This window comes from Callospermophilus lateralis (genome assembly GCF_048772815.1).
Source record: "Callospermophilus lateralis isolate mCalLat2 chromosome 11 unlocalized genomic scaffold, mCalLat2.hap1 SUPER_11_unloc_3, whole genome shotgun sequence".
Lineage (NCBI taxonomy): Eukaryota > Metazoa > Chordata > Mammalia > Rodentia > Sciuridae > Callospermophilus > Callospermophilus lateralis.
In genome coordinates this window covers 3,242,308-3,250,884 of record NW_027510155.1, presented here as the reverse complement: position 1 = coordinate 3,250,884, position 8,577 = coordinate 3,242,308, and the positions used below count along the sequence as shown (strand labels likewise).

Sequence of the window (8,577 nt, the reverse complement as noted above, 5' to 3'; positions counted from 1 at the left end):
TTAATCTTATCCAGAAACACCCTTAAAGATAGACTTAGGGGAATGTTTGAACACTGTCTGGGCACTCTGTGGCCTAGTCCAGTTTGCACATGAGAGTCATCATTACATTTATTTAGCATTTCTTTAAGTGTCAGATTAAATGCTGCTTTTCCCCACAACATTGTTTAGCCTACTCCTCTGCAAGTGGCCCATGTGGGGTTCCTGGGTTGTGCTCCTGCAACACCCTACCTACTCCCTATCCAGATACTTTTCTTATTTAGCTGACTCACACATGCCCTCACTTCCTTAAAGTCTCTGCTCAAACTTCACTTGATTGAAGAGGTCATTCCTGAACCCCATATTTCTACTATGGTACCCTGTCACTCTGTATCTCTGCTTTATTATCCTTCTCCTAACAAAATAAGTGTCTTTGCTATTATCTGTGCCTTCCCCCTAGATTCTCCATGAGAACAGGGACTCTTGTCTGTTTAATTGACTACTGCATTCCTTCTAGAAGAGAGGCTGACGGTTGTCGGTATTCAGATAATATGTATTTAATAAGGTTCAAGAGTAAACGGAAAATATTTCACTTTTACTAAGTAAAATTCATAATAGGGATGTAAGATTGGTTCAATATTACAGAAGTATAGAACACTGTAGAACATTCTAGAGATATTTAAAATATATTTATACAATTAAAATATGAAAGATTTTTTTTTTAATGTGATGATCTTGGTAGATGTCAAAAAGCAATTTTCTAAAAAACAAAAAAAAAAAAGAAAGAAAGAAAGAAAGAAAAAGGGAAAGAGAAAGAAAGAGAAAAAATTGAAAAGACCTTTAGTATTGTAGAATAAAGTAACAAAGAAACCAATAACCAAAGAAACCAATAACCAAAATTATAGTAGCAGTGAAACATTATAAAAGTCCTATCATTAAATATGTCAGTAAATCATGGTCTATGGACCAAATCCAGCTATGCTCACTTTTTTTTTTTTTTAATAAATCATCGTTTCTGCTTTCATACTACAATGGCAGAGTTGAAAAGTTGTGACAGAGATGGTATAGCTTACATATCTAAAAGTAACCACTATCTGGGGAAGGGGAAATACTGCAGAACAATGCAACTATTCCTTTTAATTATATTTCAATTAAAAATGTGGGGAAAATTTTCAAAAAACAAAACCAAAAAAATAACAAATTTTCTATATAAGAGTTACCCCCTCCCCCCCTCCCAAATTTATTTACTACATGGATCTTTGCAGAATTAGCTTGCCAATCTCTTATATAGAACAAGAGAAAAAAAAAACACATTCATAGACACTGTCAGTTTTATTCCGGAATTACAATCCAACACAAGATACGAAATGGAAATAGGTATTAGTAAGGCATAGAAAAAATAGCATTTTGTAACAATATTCATTTTTGAACTAGGAAACTTAAGAACCTCAATTCAAAGCAATTTAGAACTTATTTAATAAACTCACCAGGATGGCAAATTGCAAAATAATTAAAATCTCACAAAAAAGTGGGGGGAAATGTGAATAATTAGGAAATAGCAATACTTGCCTAGCTCTTAGTCTCTGTATATTTTCATGAAATATAGACAAAATTTTTCCAAATAATGAAGACACAAGTAAGTGAAGAGTCACACTATACCTTTGGACAGGAAGGTTAATTGTAAAGATATCACTTTTTCCAACATAAATCTTCAGATTTAATGCATTTGCAAACAATACTGGAATGAGAAAAGAAATTGCAGGCAGTTTTTGAAAATATCACTGATTTTGGAGTATGTTTAGTGAGAATAAACTGGACTGAAATACAGTAAGAATACCACTTCCTGGCCTTGCATCTCAGTGCCTTAAGATTATACAGCTTTATTTCTAATGCTGTGTGTCCTCTGCAGGTTGACTTCTTTTTGTTTCCTTACAATGAGAGTCAAGTTGAAGTAGCAGCCTCCATCTCAGGCATTGTGACACATAAAAGAGATATCTAGAAGGTATGAAATTGATTTTTAAATACTCTGGCCTGAAAATCACACACATCACTGTGCTTACAAGTCAAAATCATTCATATGGCCCCATCCAATAAGAAGGTACTGGTTATCAATCCTACTCCTACAAAGAGAGAAGAACCAGGTAAGGTTGGGTTCCACCAGTAGGGTAGGGGTGAGTATAGGAAGAAAGAGGCATCTGCAGATATAAAGATTTGTTTTATATTACAGTAATTAAAAGAGTGTGGTACTGTTTTATGGATGGATAAACTAATGAATGCAACAGAAAAGTCCAAGCATTGAAGAAGAGGTTGGTCTGTGATATAAGTGCCATTAATGAATTTGGTATGTAAATTTTGATTTATAAAATATGACTTGGGCCCTATAAAAAAAGAAGTAAATGGTCTGTAGGATACTGTAATAGTAGATCCATGTCATTCATTTGTCCTGTTCCATAGAATATATAACATCAGGAGTGAACTCTAATGTAAACCACGAGCTTTGAGGGATGGTATTCAAGTCAGAGTAAATTCATCAATTATAACAAATGTACCACTCTGATAAGGGTACTAATAATAGGAGACATTATCCATGCCCAGCGGTAGGGAGCATATAGGATATCTCTGTACCTTCCATCAGTGGACTTTGCTTGTGGACTTAAAACTGATTTTAAAATAGTTATAAAAAACAACAAAACAAAAACAAAACACATTCACCAGAATTGGGTACCTATATAAAGTGAAAACATACTGAATCTTGCTTAGAAACTTTACTAAGAAAACTATATATATAGTTTATTAGTTAATTATTTTAAGATAATGACTTTTTAGAATTAGTGATCACATTTATAAAGGATTGTTAGATAATTGTGTTTTTTTGATATAGAAGCCAATGTGTATCTAACTGTTTAGTAGATCCATTAAAACTTGGTAAATTGCTTTTACAAAGTTCTAATTTGTATTTGAAATTTTTATGAAAAGAATAATAAAAAGAGCTTTGTTAGAAATTCCACAGTTTCCATTGCTAAAGGAGATAACTGAGAACTATTGAATCTTTAAATTTTATATCTGTAATTTCAAAATGAAATATATATGTACTTTATGTATATGTGTGTATTACATATAAAATATATGTGTATTATATATGTAATATAATATATAATATGTATAATATTATATATGTATATATATATAATACATGTATTATATTTTTTTTTCTAAAGATAGAAGGGAAAATTATTCTTTCCATATTATGAAATAAAAGTTAGGAACTTTGACTTAAAGGTATAACTACCTCATCTGAAACTTCTGCTATAGTCTACTGAATTGAAGAATTGAAGTAGTAGCAGATTTTAGGGAAAATCTGAAAAAAAAATGTTTCCTTCTTCCTGTTGTGTCTGGGAAGAGAAAAACTACAGTTTTTGAGAGGTAGAAAGGTGAAAAGTCAAAGCAGTTACATGGATGAATAACAGCAGCCCAGGGTTTTCAAGAACCCTTTCCTGTTTCTAACCAGGAAAGTAATCATTTTGCAGGTTGAGAGGGAAAATAGGATGTGAAAGGAATTTCCTTTCTGAAAATTGGCACTCCTGAGACCATGTGGTGGTGACCTTGAGTGATCTTTAGCCAGAATAGGAAAACTGCAGAAGTCAAGGTGAACTTGGGTAAAACAGCCAAGTGGTATGTCCTCAGCTCACTGCCTGGATGTTAATAGATCCAGAACAGCCAATGGATGGAAAAGACAGGTTACATTAAGTAACCAAAAGTTGAGAACCAATGGGGCATTAATTAGAAGGGAGACCAATCTAGCCCTAGGTGCTACACATCTTTTCCATATTGCTTCAGATTTTCTGAAAATTAAGTGATGCTATAGTTTAGATCTGGAATCTCTCTCAAAGGCCCATGTGTTGAATAAAGGCTCCTTCTCCAGCTATGGGGAGGTGGTGGAGACTCTAAAAAGTGGGAAACCAAATAGGAGGTCTTCTGTCATTGGGAGAGTGTGCCCTTGAAGGGAACATGGAACCCCACCCCTCCCTTTTCCTCTCTTTTACATCCAGGCCAAAATGTGTCTTTGCTCCATCAAGTGCTCCTACTCTATGAAGTGCTACCTAACCACAGACCCCAAAGCAAAGGGGCCAATTAATCATGGACTAAAAACCCTAAAACCATGAGCAAAAAACAAACTGTTCCTCTTTACAAGTTAATTATCTCAGATATTTGTTATAGTAGCAGCAAACTGACTAATAGATCAGGGGCAGCAAAACTTTATTTCTATCCTCTTAGGGTCCTGGATGAAACTGAGAAGACAATTGACAGAAAACAGATGAACAAGAGAAAAGCATGCAAATTTATTTAATAAAAATTGTTCGTGGCACTGGAGTCTTCAAATGGGAATTAACATGCAAAGAAGCAGTTAGTTGCTTACATACAGAATGAGATAAAGAACAGTAAGTTGTGGGGCTGGGGTTGTGGCTCACTGGTAGAGCACTTGCCTAACATGTGTGAGTCACTGGGTTCAATCCTCAGCACCACATATAAATAAAAAAATAAAATACATTTCTGTCAACAACTAAAAAATTTAAAAAAAAAAGAATAGTAAGTTGTGAAAAGTGATAAGGCAAGAGGGGCTGGGGAGGGCATAATTGGCCAGGGAAGTGACCGCGTAGGTAAAGATTAGCTTAATAAGATTTGTTTGTACAGAATTTCTTTGACCTCAACTGTCTAGTCCTTAATGATAAGAATGCCATTTTTTTCCCTAGTTACAGGGAGAACATTTTTTCACAGGGATATTTCATCTTCTACTTTTAAGAAATGGCTTGGAAGTCAGAGAGATATTTTTGTACTTGATGTTTTTCAAATGCTTCTAGATTAAATAGTCAATATGCTGAGTGGTGTATTTCTAATTCCTTCACCAATTAATTTTGAGTCCATATTTTATACTCTACTTTAGAAATACTGGTGAATTTTCTCCTCTGATTTTAGAATACCTTTATTTAAACATAATATGCATACAGAAAAGTGCACTTACAATTGTGCAGCATGATGCATTCATTACCACAAAGTGAGCACACATGTGTGATCCCCACTCAGAATACGATTATCAGCACTGTGTAAGTCCTGGCATCCTCTCCCCAATCACTGTCTATTTTCTCTTCTCCACTATCGATTAATTCAGTCTGCTTTTGAACCTTATAGAAGTGGAATCACTCGGGACACATTTAGTTTTGACTGGATTCTTTGACTTCGCATTATTTTGAAGTTCATCAATATTCTTGCATGTAGAAATGGACTGTTTATTTTCACTGTTGCGTAGTTTCGTAATGAATGAGCACACTATAATTTATTCATTTAGATCAGCGTTGAAATTGAATGGATTAGGGTAATTTTTATTTTGACTATTCTTGATTGCTGTTATTCTCATGCATATATTTTGGTGCACGTGTCTTTGGTACAGCTATGTATAGAAGTTTTTGCTTGCTTCATTTTATTGCCGGAACTTGACAATATTAGTCTTTTTGCTGATTGTGACATGGTATCTCACTGTAGTTTTAATGCAAAATTGCATTGAGTACCTTTACTTATATGTGTGGGCTATTTGAATTTTCTTTGTGAAATTCCTCTTCAAGTTTATATCCCATTTTTCCTTTGGGCTTTCTTTATTTTCTTGTTGTCTTGTAAGAGTTTTTTATATCTTTTGGGTACAACTCTTTTGCTATCTACAGTGTCTTTCTCATTGTGTAGCATGCATCTTTGTATGTAAGAATCAACATACATTATGTCTTTTCCGTATGTTTAATTTCAATTTCAGTGAAGACCAAGTTATTATTTCTTTTATAATTACCTTTTTGTCCCTTTTGAGAAGTCCTTCCCTAAACTGTGACCTCGAAAATGTACTTTTATGTTATTTTATAGTAGTTTCTTGGTTTATATTTCACATTTAGACTTCAATTTACCTGGAGTTGATTTTGTGTGTGGTGTGAGGGTCAGGATCATATTTTATCCCTCCCAATTTGGTTATTATATTTTTCATAATGTGATATATCACATAAGATAAGACTGAATATGATTAAAAATGTCAGTTAATTTTATCTGTACATTTTGTGCAGTCCTAACTGAAACACCAGCAGTTTTTTGTGGTAGAAATTGAAAACTCGATCTCTAAATTAATTAAGAAATGCATAAGGCTGAAAATAATCAAGACATCTTTAATGAAAAACCTTGTAGGAATTGTGTGCTATTAGGTATCAAGATGGATTATAAGGGCTGGGGATGTGGCTCAAGCTGTAGCGCGCTCGCCTGGCATGTGTGCGGCCCAGGTTCGATCCTCAGCACCACATACAAACAAAGATGTTGTGTCCGCTGAGAACTAAAAAATAAATATTAAAAAATTCTCTCTCTCTCTCTCCCCCTCTCTCTCTCTCATTAAAAATAGATGGATTATGAAAGCAAAATAATTATTATCTGATAGTATAAGGGCAGATCCAGGTAGATACATATATATGGCCACTTGATTTAAGATGAATATGACAGTACAGAGCAATAGAGGAGACTTTAAATTAATACCTAAAATTAAATTACATATAATAATTGAACTTAGAAAGGTAGTAAGCTGTATTTAGTTATTTTAGGCATGTCATTTTAAAGTATATTATGACCTTTGATGTTGTATGATTTTAGGAGTTGTAGAGTTAAGGGAAAGTTTGGTGTAAGGCTCAAAGAAATGTATCAGATTAAAGCATGTTGTATTCATTAATGTATGTTCTAAACATCTGCCATGTGGTTGAAGCTCTGCCATCACCATGTTAGCTTATCTTGATTATTGATAAAATGTTTAACCAAGCAAGTACTGAAAAACTTCCCTGGAGACTAGCATTGAGCAAATATTGTGGGATTACTGAAGACATAAAATATGATTTGCCTTTCTTTGGACTGTATATAGAACGGATATGTGATGATCAATTCAGGACACATAAAGGGAAATGAGCACGAGAAAAATTATTGATTAGATGTGTGGTCTAGGGTATGTACAATTAGGGAAAAGAGGCCTCAGGTTGGACTCCTGCATTTCCCAGAAAATGAGTATTTGTTTTGATCTCTTGGGTGGGACTTAAAGAAGTGAATGGAATAAGAGTTATGGGGAGCCTAGGTGGACATGAGAAAATGAAGAGACAGGGACGTGAACCCCATCTATGTGTGTGTTCTGGTGAGGGTGTGTGTAGATGTGTGGAGGAAAATGGCAGAATGGACTAGAACATTTACCAGGATGAGTAGAGGGATATTGTATGTGTTTATAGATGAAGGGGAACATTATAGAAGAATTTAGAAAACAGGAAAGGAACTCAAACTTAAATAAAATATAGGAGAAAGCTGCAGACTTCTCTGATATCTTATTTATCAAGTCCAATCCCCTATTTTTCCCTAGTGCACAGCAGAGAGCATATTACATAATTCATATTCAACTGGTATTTGTTGAATAAGTGAATGAAAAAAATAGAATTGAAAAAGGAACAGGTATGCAATGGTTTAGGTCCTATGATAACCCTAGGGAGCTATCATCTCCTTCTACTTGGAACATTTCCAGGGCACTGAGAACTGCTGGCAAAAGAATAACTGAAATCATAATGATCAATTCATTATGAATTTCCGAGAAGAAATGTTTTTGCATTCAACAAATATTGGTCATTTTCATTTTTAAAAACCCTAAAAGAAAAGTCTCCTCTCTGAATCTTATTTTCCAGATCTAGTTGAATATTTTGAGACTATGAAGATTTTCAACGCAGAGAAATGCTCCGAGATTAATCTTTGTTTGGATTTACTTTTTTTTTTTTTTTAAAGAAGAGAGTCAATAACAAATGATATTTCTAATTATGAGAGTTTAGGCTTCTGCCTCTCTGCACATTCAAGGTTAAGTTAAAAAAAAACATGTGTGGAAGTGTAAGACTCCATCTGTTCATTCTCCTACTCTAAAGGAGGCCAATGTCAATACCTCACCCTGCAGGTTCCACCTCATCATGCTTTACTAATCGTCATTACCCTGTGGCTGCCACCTGTCCTGGCTCCAATTCAAAGACCCTGGGGAAACCTTCAGGGAAAGGTGAAATCCTTCGTTAGAGTCTCCACAATCCCTGGTCCCCTGCTCCTTAGCTCCTTGCTTGACTTTTCCCTGTGATGGGATGAGGAAGAAGTACCAGTCCAATAACTAGGCCAAGGGAAGTCATCCTTTGTCCTCTACCCATAGATAACCATACGGCTCCACAACTGCTCATGGAATCTCCAAGCTGGAAGAGACCATGGAGATGATGATGATTCAAACCCCGCTTTTGGCAGATGAGGAGACTGAGTCTGGCAGAATGAATTGCACCAGGACACACAGCTGGTGAGTGGCAGAGCTGAGATCCTTGCTCCAAACCTGCAGTTCTTGTAGGTCAGCATCTTGCCTTATTCCTGTATCATTGCTCATCATTTTGTATCTATGCATTTTTTGCCTTGGTTTAAAATCAAAGCCACACATGTGTCACAGAGCAAGTTGATAAGGTTGATTACCACTGCTTTACACATGTAAAATCCCCTTGTGGGGGTTCCCCTGTTGTTCAGTCATGTAAGGCAGCC

General features: G+C 35.1%; 1 long non-coding RNA gene across 1 annotated transcript; it reads left to right on the top strand.

Annotated features, from left to right (window-relative positions):
- The first annotated feature begins 2,167 nt into the window (after positions 1-2,167).
- LOC143639874 (uncharacterized) lies at positions 2,168-8,328 on the top strand. The gene is made up of 3 exons (XR_013154809.1): positions 2,168-2,317; positions 4,252-4,415; positions 8,207-8,328. It is a non-coding gene; the product is annotated as an uncharacterized LOC143639874 (long non-coding RNA).
- Positions 8,329-8,577: the final 249 nt, after the last annotated feature.